This window comes from Zootoca vivipara, chromosome 7 (assembly GCF_963506605.1).
Source record: "Zootoca vivipara chromosome 7, rZooViv1.1, whole genome shotgun sequence".
In the NCBI taxonomy this organism is placed as follows: domain Eukaryota; kingdom Metazoa; phylum Chordata; class Lepidosauria; order Squamata; family Lacertidae; genus Zootoca; species Zootoca vivipara.
This window is the reverse complement of record NC_083282.1, coordinates 46,996,557-47,017,811: the sequence shown is the minus strand read 5'-3', so window position 1 is coordinate 47,017,811 and position 21,255 is coordinate 46,996,557. Positions and strand designations below refer to the sequence as shown.

General features: G+C 39.3%; 1 protein-coding gene across 6 annotated transcripts in view; it reads left to right on the top strand.

The window, feature by feature from the left end:
* The window catches only part of PTPRF (protein tyrosine phosphatase receptor type F), a 482,320-nt gene that overhangs the window by 66,920 nt on the left and 394,145 nt on the right, over window positions 1–21,255 (top strand). For all 6 annotated transcript variants that reach the window (XM_035122098.2, XM_035122099.2, XM_035122095.2 and 3 more), the window contains exon 2: window positions 2,388–2,474. The gene's annotated coding sequence lies outside the window, so the exon portion shown is untranslated. The remainder of the gene's footprint in view (window positions 1–2,387; window positions 2,475–21,255) is intronic.

Sequence of the window (21,255 nt, the reverse complement as noted above, 5' to 3'; positions counted from 1 at the left end):
ACAGGCAGATTATGCTAAATAATGTTCTGCTAAACCGATGTTGAAATTTGCACCACATAGATAAAATTATAGGTTCATTAGCAAAGGGTATATTTAATATTTTGGGTTCTCTGTAGACATTCAGGATGCTTATACAGTATAATACATTCAGGATGCTTATACAGTACAATACAAATCTTTTGCTTGAGATGCATCCATGCTTCTTTTTTTTAAAAAAGTCACAAAAATTAGAAATTCAAAATATATCATCTCTACCCGCCCAGATCTTAATAAAGTTATTTTAAAGTCTGTATGCCAGACTAAATGTTATGCTGCCTAGGCTGACATTCCCATTTCTTTGTGAGGAAACAAAGGTGTAGGAATTTTACAAGTGCTTTTGCTTATTCTTGCTTTTAAACTATCAAATGTTGGAATCTTTCTCAGTAAATGAGATCACCCACTGAGTTGAGAAGGTGAGGAGCACTTTTCATGCTTTACAATTGTGTCCTGAATTTCTGCTTAATTTGACTGTTGTATGATTATTGTTTGTAAAAATGGGCTTTTGTGCATTTTAACGGCTTTCAGAATGTTCTTGTTTTGGGAAACCTGGAGAGGCATAAGGTATTCCTTGGCATGTCAGTGTTTCTGCCTAAGGGGAACATTGCCCTCCAATAGATAACATTGTCTTCAGCTCATAAACTAGCATTTTACCATTAGCCACCAGGTATTCTCAAATGTCAGTTAAAAGTGCATGATCATTCCCAGTTTTTAGTGGGAGGCTGCAGCTACCATCCTGTTGCAGCAGGGAAAAATGAATAGGAAGGAAAGAAATGTTGACCTTTCTTAACTTTTACCTTCATACCATCAAATGTTTGTGCTTTAATTAGTGGGGCCCCTGAAAATACAAGACCTTTGGACTTGCAGTATATCTAGCAGAAATGAATGAGAACAAAAGCTACTGAAAATGCTGCTAGGAATTCTTGATGTTAATTTTGGGTCTGATTTTCCCCATTGACAATAAACATAAGAAATTGTGAGTTTGATATGAGCTCCTGTTGGTACAGATTCAAGATCACAAATGCAGGTAATAATTGACCTTGTAAGAATTAATGTGCCACTCATGGAGGTACGGTTTAAACCATGCAAAGACTTACCAAGAAAGCTTTCTATAATTTGGGGCTGTAAATTGAACAAATGGATAATATCAGGAAATACTTGGTTTTGAGGTTGTGTTTTCAAGACTGAGAAGTTAGTATGCACCCATCGTATTCCTGATTAAATCTGTGTAATAAATCAAATAGGTGTGTTACTGTTCTGCAAACCCTGTCTATTTTGAATATAGGTAGAAGACAAGGTTGCATTAGCTTTGAGGTACAATATATTGATTTCCATGCAACAGTGAACTATGTTTTACTTTATTGTGAATGAGTAACATGTTGGTACACATTGCCGGAAAAGTCCTGAGTTGCTCCTACCTCTTAGTTTGGTTGAGGGAAACAAATAATGAGCCCTGGTTTGCACATAACATGAAGCCAGCCTCTGGTTTGTTCCCTCTGTGGTGTGGCAGTAGCAGGGGGGAGGAGTGGTTCAGGAACTTCTGAGCACTGTGCACCAGCACATCACTTCTTCACATTGAACCATAATTTATAATAAAACAGCTTTTGCCAAATCTATGATTCTATTAACCTCGTGCCCTCCAGATGTTCTGGACTACTATTGTGCTGGCTGCTGCTGATTTGAATTGTAGTTCAATGCTTCTGATGGGCAGCAGGTTTCCTCCACGGTGTTCTCATTTTTGCACAAGGTGAAGACCTTTTTGTTACCAAGGAATGTAATCAAGCTCCTTGCTGACACTGCTATTTTGTTAATGTTGTCGCTTATTGTGCCGTATTGTTACCTGCCCCACACTGCCATTGAGAAGAAGAATGGGATATAAGTATGAATAAATAATAAAACAGAACTGCAGGTCTTTCAGGTTTGGGAAGTTTGAGGTTGTATCTATTGTGGCACTTAAGTCCTCATTCTGTGTCCTAGGCAAACCCATGGACTCCAGAAAAAAGAAATAATTGCCCCGAAGCTGCTTTCAATTCCAGTAGTGTTTGCTCAAATGAGAGCCCTGTTGGCACAAATTAGTTAGGCTAGTTTCCAAGTTGTGCTTCTCTAATTCTCTCCCCACCTATAATCCTAGCGTTTTGGAGGCATCTCAGAAAGAATGTGGCATCTTTTAGCCATAAAGAACACTCTTATTACAGTTTGTTTGGCAGACATGCACCAGTTATGCATAGGGGACTGAAGCAGACATTCTTAGTATCATCCTGTGGACTTGAAAGCATATACCGGTATTGATATTTTGGGGAAGCTTTTCAGTATTTACTGAGATTATGATTATCCATTTTTGTGTTCTGTAGGGTACCACCTGAATGGGTCTGATCAGTGTGAAAAGGACCTACAACTTCAGCTTGCAAAGGAGCTGTGAGGAGGTTTGCTGCAGTCAGGTGGGTATAAGTGTGCATCATATGGTGTATAAAGAGCGGGTACAACTGCAGTTTTTTGTTAATTGCAAACCTATCATTTCAGTTGGCTTTTCAAAAATGGCAAATAAAGGGTTTTGCAACCTTTCAAATCAGGCATCTTGAAAAAAGAACAAGCAAAAAAAAGTTGCAGTTGATGAAAAAGTTATCTGGCAAATTGAGAGTGTGTAAAAATGGATTTGGAAGGAAAGGATTGTTCTTGCATTTTGTTTGTAATATAATTTGTATCCTGTTGAAAATTCGTAAAATGTTCCAAGGAGATAGAGTTGATCTTGTCCACTTCTGTCAAGCTTAAACAAACAAACATTCACAACTGAAATATCTAGATTGTCCATTGTAACATTTTGAAGTCAATGCCATTAATTAAATTAGTATTTTTAGTACTAACAATAATGCACTCTCCCAATAATTGCATTTAACTTTTACTTATATCCAGATCAGCTCCCAGCCCCCTCAGGTAGAATGCATCTCTACCTTAACTGTAGAAATACAAGAGAATAATGTTTTGCATTTTATTGTTACTAGTTTTTTCTGCATATCTACAGCAGTCTTTCTCAACTTTGGGCCCTGGATGTTGTAGGACTACAACTCCTATCATTCTTGGCTAGTAGACCAGTGGTCAGGAATGATGGGAGTGGTAGCCTAACAACATCTGGGGAGCCAAAGTTGAGAAAGGCTGACTTAGAGAATCCTCATAAAATGTAGTGTTCTACATCCAAAGTGTCACTTCTGTGAATAAAAAAGGGGTGGAGAGCCAATGGATGTTCTCAGTTAAGGACGGAAAGGAATAGATTTTCGCCACCTATCATGTTATTCCAGAGGATTTCCCAAAACACCCCAAGAAAGTCTTCAAGATACTGCAGTGGGAAAGCAGTGTTGTCAGAAATACGCTCCTCCTATTTCCAGCAAGAGCATCCAGTAAATAGAGTTGTGAAGATAAAAGTGGGAAGAACACAATGTACACAGCTTTGAATTCCTGGGAGAAAAGTCACAAGACAAATCTAGAACAATAAGCAACAAATGTGTGCAGTTTCACAACTCTCAGCAAAATGTATACACACAGAACATTTTGCTAATCTTGATAAACAAAATATATCATTGTGTTAGGGTAGTCTACAGGAATTTAAACTAAGCAGCTACAGGGTGCTTAGTTTTTTATGGTTGTATCTGCTGATTCATTTTGTATGTTACAGTTTTGTTTTATGGTTAGTGTTCATTAATAAATAACAGCATAGTGAGGACAAGCAAACCAGTAGTGGCTTTGTTAACTGTTTATATTTGGACAACTTTTCCCTAACAACCACTTAAGCAATTTATTTAACTAAAACAATAACATTATAGCATATTTATCCATGTTTGTTAACTGATGTGGTTAAACATTTTAAACAAAAAAACTTAGACTGAGTTTTAGCACACATGAAAAACTTAAAACAAATCCTTAATTCCTGATGAATAGCCTTTGGCCTATAACAGGGGTAGGCAACCTAAGGCCTACCTTAGGATGCGGCCCAATCGCCTTCTCAATCCGGCCCTCAGACGGTCCAGGAATCAGCGTGTTTTTACATGAGTAGAATGTGTCCTTTTATTTTAATTGTATCTCTGGGTTATTTGTAGGACCTGCCTGGTGTTTTTACATGAGTAGAATGTATGCTTTTATTTAAAATGCATCTCTGGGTTATTTGTGGGGCATAGGAATTCGTTCATTCCCCCCCTCCCCCAAATATAGTCCCGCCCACCACATGGTCTGAGGGACGGTAGACTGGCCCATGGCTGAAAAAGTTTGCTGACCCCTGGCCTATAACGTAACTTAAATAGAAGACTATTTTTAGAAAGATTTTTATTCCAGAAGCATTTTATTTTAAAAATCCGATTTAAATTGAAAAAATCTGATTTAAAAAAAAAATCTGAATTAATTTTTTTTTTACAAAAAAAAAACACCATTGATTTTTCTCCGCCCTGGTCTCCATATTTTGTTTCATACCTTTCTTTAGAAACGACCAATTGGCTTATCTTTTTTTTTTTTAAGTGAAAGCTAAGAGTCTGGGACTGCTGCTAGCATGGGTAGCCCCTGAACATTCCTCTTGGTGGCCCTGATCCTTCTCTTCCTAGATTTAAAAATAGGTTGTGGTGTTGGTACCAGTTTCCCCAGCCTGCTGCAAACTGTCATTGCTTGCACCTGAGACTTGGTCACTTAGCGCAGTGTTTCTCAACCAGTGTGCCTCCAGATGTTTTGGGACTACAACTCCCATAATTCCTGACCACTGGTCTTGCTAGCTAGGGATGATGGGAGTTGTAGTCCCAAAACATCTGGAGGCACACTGGTTGAGAAACACTGACTTAGCGAATTGCTGGGGAAAATGTGGGGTTGCAGCATTCGGGGAGATATTTGGCTGTTCAAGGAGTGAAGAGAGCATACTATGGCACATTCAGAGAAAATGAAAACATTGAGTTAAAATTATAGTAAAAATGCTGTTGATGTAGTGATGCAATATGGACATCAAAGTGGCCCAGTGTGAATTGAGTTGTGTGTCTCTGATGGATGATTGTCCTGCTGCTTCAGAGTATAAGAGGGAGATGTTAGGGAAATAATTCCAAACTGATATAGGGAGAATGCTTTGGAGGGCTATCTTCCTATAGCTGGCTATTGACCTCATTAAGAAAAACGTAAGAACTTTCTTTCCAAATATATCTTGAAAATATTCCAGGAATGCCGTATTTGGACTGGTATTCTGTAGCTGGGCCAGTTGGAAATGTGGTTTTGTTTCAATAAGTTGCTGAGGATAGATTGTAGCATCCTTAAATAGAAAAAGATAAGAAATAAAAGTTAAATTAAAATAATCAAGTAAAACAAACCATTCAGCAAATAGCAGCATTAAAATCCCAACAGTCTCTTATTAGCATTATTTATTAATCTGCTAAATGTGCATATTAAATAACAATTTAAAACTGTAGTATCTACGCTGAACTGTTGAGGTGAACTGGTCTGTGCTTCATTTTTAAAAAAATCTATTACCCATTTGGACTAATTTAATGCTATCTGTGAGAATTATGTTGTGTCATCGCTAGTCCTGGAAATTTATCTCTTAGGCATTATTTCTTTAGGTAGCTTTTAATTTGCAAGTTAGTTAGGGAAAGTTATTCATTTAAATCCCCTTATTTCTTTAGCTAGCTTCATTCTAATTTGTAATCCCTTCTCACCTTGGAGTTGGTAATGATGTCTGTGGAGGACTTGCAAAGGAAGTTTTGGCATAGTTTCGGTTTACTATTTCTACTGATTTCAACAGCATTCTCAAGGTGGTAACACACTGTTAATTTTTATGCTTGACAAATGAATCCAGACCAGATTTGGGAAGTCCTTGATCCATGAAACCATGATGTAAAGAGTTTGTGATCATTGTGGATAACCACTTTACTGAGTACAATGTTGTGATGTAGTGTGCTGTGTTAGGAGCACGAGGTGGATAGGTAGGTACTTCAGATAGGAGTTTGCAGGTGATGCTTCTTTTGTATTGGTGGGACATCTGTAGCCTTCACTACTGGTTCAAGGGTTCTGGAAGCGTACCTGTCAAAAACCAGGCTGAAGATCTGGAAATGCAGATTCTGAGGGGGAATAAATAATTGTGTCACCGAGAAACATTGGACTGATTAAGCAGAAATGCATAATAGAGGAATGTAAGAAAAGCCCTGCTGGATCGGACAATAGGCTCATCTAATCCAGTATTATTTTTCTTACAGAGGCCAAACAGATGCCTATGGTGAACCAATAAATTGCTGCAAATGTTTGCAATATTAAATGTGTGTAATCTTAACTATTTATAGATGCATTCTTAGTCAAGAATTCTGTGCTGAATGGTGAAATCAAGGGGGAAAGGTGGTGGAAAACTTTCCCCATGCAATTATAAAATTCCCAATGTGTTTTCAGCAGTAGGGTTCTTCATACAGGGACAATTAGGTGAACCCACCCATAGACCGCACATTAAACTGCTTGTGAACAACTGGAAGATGGCTTGTAGACTTTTGGTTGCAGGCATGATTCATTTAGATATTTTACCCCTTGGATTTAACTTGTTGCTTCTGTATTTTAGCCTTTTCTATCACTGCTCATAAATTAGAAGCAGACAACAGAATTTGCTACAGATAATAAGATTACAAAGGCAAATATTTCAGCTCACAGTTTGGCATTCCAGTAGATGAATGTTGCAGGTTGAAATACGTTGTGGCATATTTCTTCTAAGATCGAAGGCAGATCTCTTGTCTGTCTTCTAGTCCAGGTGCTCTGCATGCTAAAAAAACTGATAAAAATGCCGTCTTTGTTGCAGCATGGAATGGGCTTAACAGAGACTATCTCTTAATCTTCCTCAAATGTTTAATGTTTACATTGTGGAATTGGAGTTAGGTGCCATAGAAGTGGTTGGGAATAAAAGTGTGTGTCTTTTGAAGTACTAATTTCTCATGAATTGAACACATAGGTGATGTAGCACAGCATGACTGTACTTGAATCAGGCCATAGTGCTGTATTTTCATTAGGTCTTTCATTTCACAGTGGACATGAGCAAGCTTTGTTGACCAGCACAAACCATTAATTTTTTTAATAAAGTTATTTATCAATTGCCTGTCAAGACAAAAAAGCACCTAAGTGTCTTAAAATATAAAAATCTTAACTTGGAAACTTTAAAACAATTTCATAACAGATTTAATAAAACCATATTTTTTAAAAATCTCAGAATGGAATGGAATGAATTATCTTAAAAATAATTCAAAAGCTATATGGAACAACAATGAAAAGTTTTAATGACCAGTATACCTGAAGGAGCGTCTCCACCCCCATCGTTCTGCCCGGACACGGAGGTCCAGTACCAAGGGCCTTCTGGCGGTTCCCTCGTTGCGAGAAGCCAAGTTGCAGGGAACCAGGCAGAGGGCCTTCTCGGTGGTGGTGCCCGCCCTGTGGAACGCCCTCCCACCAGATGTCAAAGAGAAATACAGCTACCAGATTTTTAGAAGACATCTGAAGGCAGCCCTGTTTAGGGAGGCTTTTAATGTTTAATAGGTTATTTTATTTCATTTTTCTGTTGGAAGCCGCCCAGAGTGGCTGGGGAAACCCAGCCAGATGGGCGGGGTATAAATAATAAGTTGTTGTTATTATTATTATTATTATTATTTATTATTATTAAATTAGCTGCTGAGGTGAGCTAAGCTGCCACTTCAAGCAGTGGCAAGGTAATTTTTCTAGTTGGAACGAACAGATAACCCTCAGCCACCTTATACTTTACTCATTCAGAAGTTCTATGATTTTACCTGTTCCCTAATGTTGATGATGAAACATGTGGTGGGTGTTTGGCTACTTTGCTGGAGGGTTGGGCCCATTATTGGGTGGCAGACCAAGGTAAGGTGGGTCACACCTGTAACACAGCCATCATAAAAACAAATGGCGTAAAGTTATGAAGTGCATCTCCAAATGCTTGTTTGAGCTAAAGGTTGGTCCGACATCTGAAAAGATCTTACCTGCTACACTGACAGGTAGTGGTTTTCCAAGATTTCAGACAGGGCTTTCCCCCAGCTTTACCTGAAGATACCAAGGACTGAACATGGCACCTTTCACATCCAAAACATGTCCCTTGCTTCCGGCTCTAGCCCTTCCCTGAAACAGTTTCCCCTTGCCTTTAGGAACATAAGCCACTCTTAGGCCACTGGTCCATCAATTTCAGCATCTCTATGGCAGCAGCTGTTTAGGATTTAAAGATGAACATTTTCCAGTCCTACATGGAATGGGATGCCAGGAATAGGACCTCAGAGGTTTTTGTGTAAAGCATGTGGTCTGCCACCGAGTCACACCTCTTCTTATTACTCCCCCCACCCCCACCTAAGCTGTGTTCTACTGAGTCAGGCCACTTACCCATCTAGTTTTCTAACAGCAGCTCTCATGGGCTTGAAATGAGATTCTTCCTATAGCAATTACTGGAGATCCTTTAACTGGAGATGATAGAAACAGAGCCTTTAGAAATTGTGACCTTTATGTTTGCATAGCATTTACTCTGCTAATGAGCTATGAGATCTGTGACCCTTCCCTTCTGCAAGCCAGAGTCCTGTTTATATTTTTCAATATAGTCAGTCCGTTGATAATAAAGGAACATACTGCGCAGAAATACTAAGAGGTATATTTTATAAAGCTGCCTGTTCAGCCAGGAGTACTTTATTTAAATCAGAAATAATATTTAAGCCAGAAATTTTAAAAGAGCATTGATTCCCATTTTTCTCTACCTTTTCAGTTTAATGTGGGAAATAATAGCATTATAAATTATAATTGGGGTGTCTATGAAAGAGTAAATACAATAGCTGCAGGTAGAACCCTTCTCAGGCAGCACATCTTTTTTTTGTAGTTAAACTGTTGGAAATCTTAGTATACACCTTATATACAGTAGGATCCTCTTAAACACAAGTTCCACGTAGCAGATCACAGAACATAATGAAAACATAAACTGTTACACAAATAAACCTGTCAGAGGGTATAGCATTGCTACCATAAACAGCTGTAAATTGTGTACATTGGATGAGAATGCTGCTTTGCGGGTCAGCTTTGCATTGCATAGTGAAATAGCCTTCTTGGAAATAGCCTTTTGGTGTAAGCCTGAGGGTAGGTCAGACACACATTTTTAATGGGTGTATTGTAAAAATCTCCTGAAGCAGTAGACCTTTATTCAGTAGGACAGTGAACATGAGCCTGGTGTTTGGTTTGACACCATGTTGCTGTGGAAGCTTTGACTGTCCTACTGAATAAAGGTCTACTGCTTTGCCTTCATTCAGCAGGGAAAGCTAGTAAGGTTAGGTTTTTGTTACTCTGGTTGTTTTTTCTACATATATTTTAAGTCAGAGTTTGTTCAGCACACTGGTATTGACCTTTGGCCCCCCTTCACCCTGACCAAACCAAGCCTGCATCACCTATGACATTTGCCTGTGTAATATGTTAAATTAAAGCATCTAATTCATTTTATAGAGCATCGAAAATACACTGCAATATTATGAGCTGCCTGCATAATTCAAGGAAGGTAATTTCACCCCAGTGAGGTCACTATGGTGTGAAACTTCAAATAATTTGGATGCCTTCTGAATACATGTAGTTCAGATTTTGCATAATGCTGAGTTTTCAGGTCGCTTGCTTTGTGACCCAGCGTTCTCTTTCACTGGCAGATTTGTGGTGGTTGGTAGTGCAAATTTGCTATGCTGGGCATGTTATGTTCTGCTTTCAACTTTTCCTTGCAGAGGATCGTCACTGCAGAGCAACGGAGACTTCAGTCAGCTTTATTACATCATTACTGACAAGGCTATTTCATTTGTACTTATAAACTCTGACAAATAACATGTTAGAACCTCAGTGGTCAGATAATCTAAAATGTTTAAGAGATACCAAGTTTGAAGAGACCAGAGTGGGAAAGCCATATACAGTGGTACCTCTACTTACAAATGTTTCTACTTACGAATAGAGCTCCGTCCACCATCTTGGATGCGGTTTAGATAGGGTTTTTTCTACTTACGAATTTTTAGATAGGGTTGCTTCTACTTGCGAATTTTCCCCCCCAATGCATTCCTATGGGATTCGACTTACAATTTTTTTCTACTTACAAATGTGCGTTCGGAACGCATTAAATTCTTAAGTAGAGGTACCACTGTAGTATTTTGTCGCAAAAGAGGGATCTGTTTGGGGCAGCTGTGAAGTTGCTACCTCACCACTGGTACTGCTGGCTTCTTTCCCCTCAGTTGTCTTTGTGCCTCAGCAAATCATTCAGAAAATAAAGTTGGCAAAATATGTAAATGCCTCTTTTCCCGTAACACAGCCATTTCCTTGTAATTTTGGCCAGTACAGCTTGGCAAGGGTTGGTGCCACTGAATCCAGCCAGCAGCAGTCCCTCCTGTATATGTGTATGTGTATGTGTGAGAGAGGTGTTTTTGTAGTCATCTCTCATTCCTCAGTGTTCCAGTCTTGATGCTCACTTCTAGACCACCAAACTTCATCAAACTATGTGCACCAAGTGATCACCCAGACATCATTATGGTGTATCCACCTCAGTCACTGTGACTGTTGGTTAATATTACAAGGACGCTTACTACTTCATGCCAATATTATCATGGAATTGCACACCTGCATGGTTTGTATTAGCCCGTTTTAATTATATTTTTTATTAAACATTTTATCAACACACATACAGAACACAAATACAAAAAGTAAACATCAAAATACAGAAATACAAAAATACAAAAATACAACAAAAAAAATATATCATCTCTAATCCATTTTAATATTCATTGTCCTCTGGCTTCCCCAATTCCCTACTATCTGATTTTCTTTTTTATAAACTTCTGTAGCAGTTTCTAAATCATCCTTCTTACCCATCATATAGTCTCTTTAACACTTCAAAAATTTCATCTTTATATCATTTATCATATTTTCTCCCTTTCAATCTTCTATTATTTCCCTATTGCCTTAACTTCTTTATTTTCCTGGATGTTCAAAATCTAGTTTTCAAATTCATACCCTATGTATATTTTAAATTTCTTCCAATCTTTTAAAACTTTGTCATTTGTTTGGTCCCGGAGTCTTCCTGTCAATTCTGCCAATTCCATATAATCCATCATTTTCATTTGCCATTCCTGCCTCGAAGGCAGTTCCTCTTTTTTCCAATATTGTGCTATTAAGATCCTAGCGGCTGTGGTGGCATACATAAACAAATTAACATCGTCCTTGGGGATTTCTTCCCCAATTATTCCAAGCAAAAAGGCTTCCGGTTTTTTCAAAAATGTGTTTTTAAACATCTTTTTCAACTCATTATAAATCATTTCCCAGAAGCCTTTTATCTTAGGGCATGTCCACCACATATGGTAGAATGAGCCAACATCCTGCTTACATTTCCAACATTTATTGTCGCTTTTGTGATACATTTTAGCCAGCTTGACCGGCGTCAAATACCATCTATACATCATTTTCATCAAATTTTCCTTCAACACAGTACAAGCCGTAAATTTCATACCCTTCTTCCACAATTTTTCCCACTCCGACATCATCACATTATGACCCAAGTCCTTGGCCCATTCAATCATCACTGATTTTGTTTGCTCATCTTTCAAATGCCATTCTAGCAACAAATTATACATTCTAGACAAATTCTTGTAGTCTGTCTCTAATAACTCCGTTTCTAATTTCGACTTTTCTGTCTGGAATCCTATTTTTTTATCTAGCTTGAATGCTTCATTTATCTGCACATACTGAAACCAGTCACTCAACCTATGTATTAGCCCGTTTTATACAGGTTTTTGACAAAATGCTTCAGGGTGTTGTAAGCTGCCAGCACCCCTCTGTTCATTTCATAGCTGCCAAGTCTCCCGTTTTTCGCGGGAAAACCCCGTATTTCGTTAACGTTTCCCCGCTGTTATCCCGAATGGGTTTATATCCCGTAAATCCCCCCAATTTGGAATGCAGCTCCTGCCGGCGGCCATGTCCCAGCTTCTGGACATGCACAGAAGCGATTTCTGGTGCCCAGACATGCAGACACGGGCAGCCTGGCACCGGAAGTCGCTTCTGTGCATGTCTGGACATGCGTAGAAGCGGCTTCCGGTGCCACGCCGCTGCTGATCCCGGATTTTTCAATCCGGGAGTTGGCAGCTATGGTTCATTTAATGAATTTATTTACCACATTTTTAGCCTGCTCTTCAGCCAGAAAGGGTTTCCCGAACAAAAAAAAATCAAGCTAGTTCTTGCCTTAAAATTTATGAAAAGACAGGACACAAAAGAGAAAAGGGATGGGGAGGGAGGATGAGAAATGCTAGGCACCAGTTCTTAAATGTACAAAGTCCTTAGACTGATGACCTGTCATGGAAAAAGAGAAGAACCCAAAAGGAGCTGGTCTTACAGTAAAGTCCATGGAGCTTTCATTTTCTGTCTTCTGAAGCCTGATGTAATGTCTGGAGCTAGGTGACTGTTGACGAAGAGGCAAATGTGACTGGTCGTTGCCTGGTCCTTCCGCAGAGCTGGTAGAATGGCCCTGCTTCCCTTCTCTCCCTCTGCTGCAGCCTTTGTGGACTGCTTGTTTTTTTCCTTCCCAACAAGAGAGTGCCCTCTCAAAGGCTGAAGAGGGATATGTTCTTGGGTAAATTTTTTGACAGTATTCTAGGCAGAGGGTATAACAAGCATAACATAACCAGGATCACTATTGACCCATGGCTAAGTCCCAGACACATCAAAGGCAGTTCCACTCCACCCCCCTTTGAATCATACCCTCTGGGCAGGACAATCCACAGAAGTTTCTGTAAAGCTACAAACAAGGGCAGGAGCAACTGCCAGCTGAAATTAGGGTATGTTGACAAATCACTTACAAATTCTTTGTTTTGTTTTAAAATAAAATGCCAATCCTAGGAAAAACGGATTTCTAAATAATTGCCTACTTTTCCTTCAGTCTGCATATCACTTCATTGGAAGTGTTTGTCAAATGGAAATTAAAGTATTTTTGCCAAAAAATATTATCTCTTGCCCTAGCTTAATAGCTAGTTCTCCAGCTCCCCTTTGTAAACATCTGTTATGAAAATGTGTATGAATAGTACAGTAATAAGGTACTCCATACTAAAAAGCCATGAGAGATGTATGTTATGTGATCTGCTTATATTTCTATGAACTCCGCCTCAGATTGTGGAACCATGAACTTAGAAAGAAGTTCCCTGGGAATATCCCAGTGTTCCATGAAGCAAGAAATAAATGCACTGAATTGGTAGATGCCTCAAATAAAAGCTACCTCTTTACAATTTATGAATCTTCCCGTTTTGGTCTAATAATTTATGGAGGTTGCTCTTCCGTTCAACAGAGAGTGACTCTTCTCTGAAGTCTCAAGCAGCAGAATGATGTTTTAGTGTATGCACTTGAATTATCAAAATCAATTTCGGGAATCGTTACTAATTTTATTTCCAAAGTTAATAAAAGTTATTGTTACCAGTTAGAAAGGAAGATTTGCTTTTCTGTAGTGTATATTAGCTGTAACATTGATTTTGTCTTGAAAGTGCCCGAGAATAGAATTTAGAGCAAATAAAACAGATGTGAGGGTACATGTTTCACTTATATTCATAACGATTATACTTTAGGGATTGATATGAAATAGAAAACCTGCTGCAGTTTCTGTGAAATGTAGTAATTTATGTGTTAAAACACCCCCAGTTTGACTATAAAGGCCTTATCTCACCTGTGTAAAGAATTTATGCGTAAATGCATATTTTATCTTTTGCCGCTTTCCATCTTCTGGTTCCTTTATACTTTTCATACATGGCACTTGTGTTTGTCTTTTGGAGACCACAAAAATGTGCATTGCATTTGATGTCATTACGTTGACTACTCTGTTAGTTTATTTTGGGTACAAACAAGAACTGAAAAGGATGATTAGAGCTGAGTGTATGAAGATGATAAAAGCAAAAGTTGAGAGCTAGGAATTGTGTGTAGGCTCTTAAAAATTCTTTAACTTGCAATTAGTTGGAACACTTCATGACTTGCACAGGTTTTGAGCTCTTGTTTTTACCTTTACCACATTCACTCTTGCAGGCTCTACCTCCTCTTTTTAAGCTCCATTTATTGTAAAGATGTTAGCATTGCCAATCTGTGTTTAAAAATGCTTCCTGGTACAGTATGATGAGCATTTGAAATGGGATATCAAATCTGAAAGCTTTGAAAGTTGAGAAGCATGAAAACCTTTAGGAAAAACCCGCCTGAAATAATGATTCAGTGGTGACAGTAACTGGTAGCTTATGCTGAAGCAGGATTTCAGTGGTTTCCTATGCTGAAGAAACTGCACTGCCTGCCAATAAACTACTGGGCCATGTGGAAAATCTTGTTAAGCCGGTCCTGAGTTGTTCAGGGCTTTGTATGTTCTCTAAAAGACCTCCTGCCTCTGTACAGACCTGCTTTTGTGAGTTAAGGGATCCTTTGGAGTGTACAGTGGTACCTTGGTTTACGAACTTAATCCGTTCTGGAAGTCTGTTCTTAAACTGAAACCGTTCTTAAACTGAGGTGCGCTTTCCCTAATGAGGCCTCCCTCCACCTGTGCCCTTTCACCATTCGGATTCCGTTCTTAGACTGAGGTAAAGTTCTCAAACTGGGACACTTTCTGCTTTTGTGGAGTTCGTAAACCAAATCGTTCTTAAACAGGACTGTTCTTAAACCGAGGTACATACCACTGTAGTGCAGTATGTTGCAGGGGCTTGCAGATGGAGTAGGAGATAGTGGATCTCCCTGCTCCTGATACAAATGGAAGAGCAATTTAGGATCCATGACACTGACCTGGTTTGCAGCCAGCAGACTAACCATGGTTTTTCTGACCAAATCATGGTCAGAAAACATGGTTTTGTTATAAATGATGTCTTGTTTTAAATATGGTTTGGTATTATATCTGAACCCAACATTCCTGCTTAACCATGGTTTCCTTGATTACTCCACCCAGATGCTCACCAAGCTGTACCAACTAAGCTTCTGTTGGTGATCTGAAAGCACATGTGTGCCTTTCTTAAGAAAAGCATGGGAAAAGGGTCATACAGTGGAACCTCGGTTTATGAACACCTCGGTTTATGAATTTTCGGTTTATGAACGCCGCGGACCCATCTGGAACGGATTAATCCACTTTCCATTACTTTTAATGGGAAAGTTCGCTTCAGTTTATGAACGCTTCAGTTTATGAACAGACTTCCGGAACCAATTACACCCATGTTTCAGTTTATGAACGCTTCAGTTTAAGTACTTTGTGGACCCGTCTGGAACGGATTAATCCACTTTCCATTACTTTCAATGGAAAAGTTCGCTTCAGTTTATGAACGGTTACTCCGCGGACCGTCTGGAACGGATTAATCCTCTTTCCATTACTTTCAATGGGAAAGTTCGCTTCAGTTTATGAACGCTTCAGTTTATGAACAGACTTCCGGAACCAATTGTGTTCATAAACCGAGGTACCACTGTAATTCAATAGTAGAGCATCTGCTTTTGTTGAAGAAATTTGTAAAGGATTCATCCTACTTGAGGTTTCCCAAGAGAACATCAATAAACACTGGCTTTAAGCAAAGAATTAGACCTTTAATCATACAAATGTACATAGTCAGCCTACTTAAAAAAATCAGAGGGAAGCATCATCTTTTATACACATCCAACTACATAGGTGATTACCATTTGACCAATCGGACAGTTACGGCAATCTATCCCATCATAAGTACACAATTACAACACTGTCGTCATAGTAAACTATTCAGAGATCAGTGTCTGTCTACATTGTCTTCGAATTGCTCTGTGTATTAGTGGTCTGCAGTGTCTGCTTTCAGTTCTCTATGTTCATATTTTTGTTCTCTTCTTAAACCTAAGAGTTAGTGTAATTATGATGCTTGGCCAATCTCCTAGTGTATTGTTCTCCATCGTCATAACTTATCTTCATATGTTCAATTCCTTTCAGTTTTTCTAGGAACTGTAAGAGAACAGAGGCTTGCACATACTTAAAACAGCCTGTTTGTTCTATTAAAAAGGCTTAGTAAAGCTCATACACAGATTTTCAGCTCTAACTGCAAAAAAATGGATTCAGAGATGAAATAAAATGAGGAAATTCTCCTACACTTTGCTTCAAGCTCTGGCATCTCCATGAAGGCCTGGGAAAGGTTTCTGTTCGAAGCTCTGGAGATGGACCTAGCAGTCTGGCAATGTATAAGGCAGCTTTCTAGGTTCGTTCATTTGCGAGATGACTCATGGTTTCTTGCACACACCATGGTTAAATGAGTGTTTTTCCCCCTCTAGAGAAAGGGTGCTGGTACTCACCATGCAAGGAAGGGCTCTTGGACCCTGCCAGAGCATCATGCCTCCCTCCCTAATCTGGGCAGAAGCTTCCCAGGCTCTGATTTGCCCGGGGGGGGGGGGGAAGGGAGATGCCAGTGCTGTGTACCAGTGTGTACTGCCATTAAAAGCACTGGTCTTAAAGCAAACCATGGCTTAGTGTTATGTGTAAATGCAGCCACTGAGTTCAAGTTGGATTACTGTAATGCTTGTTTTATTGCTTTAAAAACTGTCACTTTTGCCCACTGAAGTGGGAATTGTATTGTTTTGAGTGTAAGCCACCTTGAAGTCTTTTGAGGAAAGGCATGATAAAATTGTTTTAATTAAAATAAATCAGCAAGGAGAGCAGGGGTTAAAAATAATGCCCTCCTCTCCAGCTGTGTCACTTGTGTACACAGATGGAGTAGTTGGAAGCAAGATCTTTATATATCTGAATGAAGCCAAGTTTCAAATTTGAGTCTGCCACTGTCCATGTTGACAGTGTGTAGCATCAAGAACATACCGGTAGAAAAGCAGCTGCTTTGTCCTTTTGTGGAGAGAAAAGAAATCTAAATAAGAAAAATATGTTATAAAAAGTGATGCTGATAACAGAAACATTATTTTTTGTTGATTTGGCACTGTGTCATTGGAAAAATAAACTAAGATGGCTATAAATGCAAATGCAATATATCTTACTATTCTGAATAATTTTTTTTCTGAACAAGTCCTGACAGATGCCTTGTTAGTAACCCTATTTTTTGAAATATCCTTATTAGTAGTAAATGTATGTGCAGGAAAAAAAGAACAATAATTTACTCCAATAAACAACTCCTTTGTAAATCAATGAGTGTTCCAGATGTGCTGGACCTTTATAGCATATATTTACTATGAAGCTGAACAATTCTGCTGATAATAGGTCCTATGTTCACTGAGAGCAACCAGTTAAAATCAATCGCTTTCCTTTCTAATTAGAGAAATATATCTTCCCATAATCCAAACCAAAGCAAAAAGAAGAAGATTCTGAAAAGATATGTAATGGTCAGAATCCATATATTTGCAACTGTAGTAAAAACTTCCATTGTAACCTGATGAATGTCGGTAATACATTGAGAAACATACAATACATTGACTACCCTGCGGACCACCTGATTCACCTGGCAGCAAATTTTATTTTTCTATTTTTTGGCTGTGGGGCTGGCCCTAGACATTTTGTTTTGGCTCCTAGCAGTCCTATACCAGTTTCTAACACTGATCCTGGGTCCTTTGCTGTGCCTTCCATCAGCTCCAGATGATGGCCTACCTGCACTCCTATCTGGACAGGGATAGCCTAACTATTGTTGTCCATACTCTGGTAATCTCTAGGTTATATTGCTGCAACATATGTGGGGCTGCCTCTAAAGAGACTTTGGAAACTACAGCAGGTGCAGAATTTGGGAGTCAGGTTGCTCACCAGGCCAAGAAAGTTTAAGCATATAGCACCTAGTTTCTGGACCCAATTCAAAGTGCTGGTTTTGATCTGTAATGCCTAAAATGGCTCAGGATCACAATACCTAAGACTGTATATTCCCATATGAACCAACTTGGACCCTGCAATCATAATCTGGGGCCCTTCTTCATGAGCCCCTCCACAAGAGGTCCGATCGGTGGTAACACAAAAGCAGGGCTTTTCTGCAGTGGCTCCACATTTGTAGAATGCTCTTCCCAGGGTGGCTCGCCTGGCACCTTCATTACATATTTTCACGCTCCAGGCAAAAACATTTCTCTATAACCAGGCCTTTAACTGATTAAACAATCTATGACATTTCATATGTTTTCTGGAGGTGGGGTTATTAGTTTGATTGGTGGTTTTGTTACGAATTTTGTGTTCTCATTTTGTATTTTTATGTTTGGAACCATCCTGTGATCTTCAGATGAAAGGTGGTATATAAATTTAATAAATAGTTTGCACACAATAGTAAAACCATGGTTTAAATAAGCCTTCGTTAATAAGCCATGCTTTGCTGTTGGTTTACTGATTTTAACTATCATTCATTGTCGCTTGTAAGCTAGTTCTTCAACTTTAGCTTAAACGTGATTTGTTTTCCCAAATTGCCCTCGAAACTAGAGATGCTAACTCAGAGCAGCTGAAAAATGAAACCACTCTCCATTCTCAGCAGCTTTTTCTGGCTGTTAGATAAAATGATATCACTACTAAGTCTACCTAGTAACAGGATCTCTTTCAAACCTAACTCTTTCCCCTGCAGCCTTTGCTTCACAGCCACAGCACATAATGACATCTTAAATGGGACTTTTTCTCTGTCTGCTCACTTTACAGAAGTTTCTCTAACCTCACCTGCCTTTACTGCGCAGCTGGGTGTGGAGTGGAGATGAAAATTTAAATGGAAAGTTAGAGACTGTTGTTCATTATGACTGGTTTTTATCAGTTCTCTTTAAAGTGTTTAAAAGCCTGTTACTAGCATTTTACATGTCATGTCTGTGCATGTGAGTGTGGGCCTCAAAAAAATGTTTTTAAAGCAGGATGAATCCCTTAGCTGAGATATCCACCTTATTAAGCAATTTAAGATGTGCCCAGCCCCCAATAAATTTATCTTAAGTCCCCCACCCAGCAGCCATTTTACTGTTCTCCATTTCAAAACAGAATTTTTATTATCCTCTTTCCTTTACTCCTCCTCACTGTAGTTCAATTCTATACTTGTCTACTCAGAAGTAACTTCATTAAGTGTAATGGGGCTTACAGCTGAGCTGCATTCTAAGCACAACAGAAAGCCCAAAGGCTGGATTAATTTTGTTTTTAAAGGCAGAGTGGGACATCTCAGACCAACTTGGAATCAACAGCATTCTGAGGATGGTCAGGAGAGGAAATGAGACTACTGAAGTAAGGTGATGTTAGTAGCACACTTACCCCTTTGGGACATTCCTAGAACCTACACGGCAGTCTCACTTTTATTCGCTTTGCCTCAAGAGACGTGTGTCAAATTCTGAAGTACAGACTCCTGCTTGTGAAAGAACATGGGTCCCCCTCCAACTTTCTTTTTTTGCAGAGTGTTTGAAACAAAAGTGGGCAAAGAGCTGGGGGGGATCCACATCCTTGCTCTATTGCAGCCCACCATTAGGAAGAGGCATGGTAATGTGATGAAGCAACACCACTAGTAGTAAGCCAGAAGTCAGGCCCGGCCCACTGATAAGGCAAGGGGAGGGGACTGCCTCAGACAGCAGGCTCTTGGCAGTTTGGAGGGGTTAGGGTTGCCATATTTCAAACAGTGAAAATCCAGACAGAAAGGTTGTTGAGCTTTTTAAGGCAAAATCGCAAAAACAGCACCGCTGCCATACGCCTGGGTTTTCCTGGACATTTCACCGATTTCTGCCCAGACACTGCTGGAGACAGAAATTCCGGTCGTATGGCAACCCTAGGAGGGGTGTGAAAATGACAAAAATGGTGTAAAAATAGCATCTAGCAATCCCACAAGGATGCCTGTGGAGAGATGGAGTTTTAGAGGGTGTGGTTGTGGTAGAGTTTGGTGGATGTTTGTTTTTTGGTTTTCCAAGGGTTTTCAGAGGTTTAGATAGTGTCTGCAGGCTTTTTAAATGGTGTTCCCAGCATACATGATTTCATTTAAACATGCAGTGCCTTCGAACATAACCTCAGTGTAAATGTGAAGTTGCCTGTAATCTCTTGCAGGAAACCGCCCAGTCCGTTGCAAAGAGCTCTGGAAGGCTAGGGAAATGTAGCAGTGATACATGGCTTGGGAGGAGGCACTATTTTCTGGTTCACCTCAGGCAGTAAAATGTCTTGTGCTGGTCCTGGCAGGAGTATAAAGAAGGTGGGAATTAGGCAGGATGAAAACTAGTCAAATGCTTGCAATACTGGCAAATAATTGTTTGGTGACATCTGGTTTAAGCATTTCCCCCCCTCTAAGGAACTGTGGTTAAACTTTGGCTTAGCATGATGTTTAAAACAAGACATAAAGGATGTTCAGATAATGGTAGAAAGATCTCTGAAATCCTCTTCTCCCCCATTGTCAAACATAAATAATAGATGGGTAGATGTCAAGAAAATCTCTTGTCACGTGGAAGTTGCTGGATTTAGCCATATGATATGAATGGGACACTGTCCACTTAATGTAGCTGTTAAAAAAAATATCTCTAAAAGCTCATGCCAAAATAAATTTATTAGTCTTCAAGATGCCACAGAATGCTCTCTCTTGTTTGGTAGAGGCAGATTAAGATGGCTGGTCTTACGAACAGTCTGGGAAGAGTGACAATTACCTAGTTTTTGCATAGGTCTGATTCTTTTCTTACCGTAGGTAATGCCTTGTCTGGTATATATCAGCAGGAAAAGAAGTTAATAGGGAAATGCTACAGCAGGCTTCCTCAACCTTGGTCCTCCCGATGTTTTGAGACTGCAATTCCCATCGTCCCTGACCACTGGTCCTGCTTGCTAGGGATCATGGGAGTTGTGGGCCAATAACATGTGGGGGCTGAGGTTGAGGAAGCCTGTGCTACAGCAAACAAAGTGTGTGCACAATACTTTAATCACACTGCCTTGCTGATTCAGTATTCCATTACTCTGACCATTGTGTTAGTGTCTAAAATCCTCTCAGAATTAACTTTAATTGGTTGTGATTTGGTTTTTGCATAATATGGTTTTGTACTTCTTGTAGGGAAAGTTTTTGTATTGTTCTTCAGGCTCATTATTACTCTTGTTAACAAGAAAAGTGGGTGGCTTTATATAAACCAGTTGTAAGCATTCCATTGCAGCATTATAAGCTTCCTAAAGTTCCATAAACTATATAGCAAAACAGTCAGTGGCTTTAGTTGCATAAGAAAGTAAAATTATTTTTTGATACCTTCACTTCCTCTTTGAAAGGACCTTCTTCTGTTCTTCAAGGTTCCAAGCGGTAAAAGCTTTTCACCATGAATTTATTCTACTTAGATTTC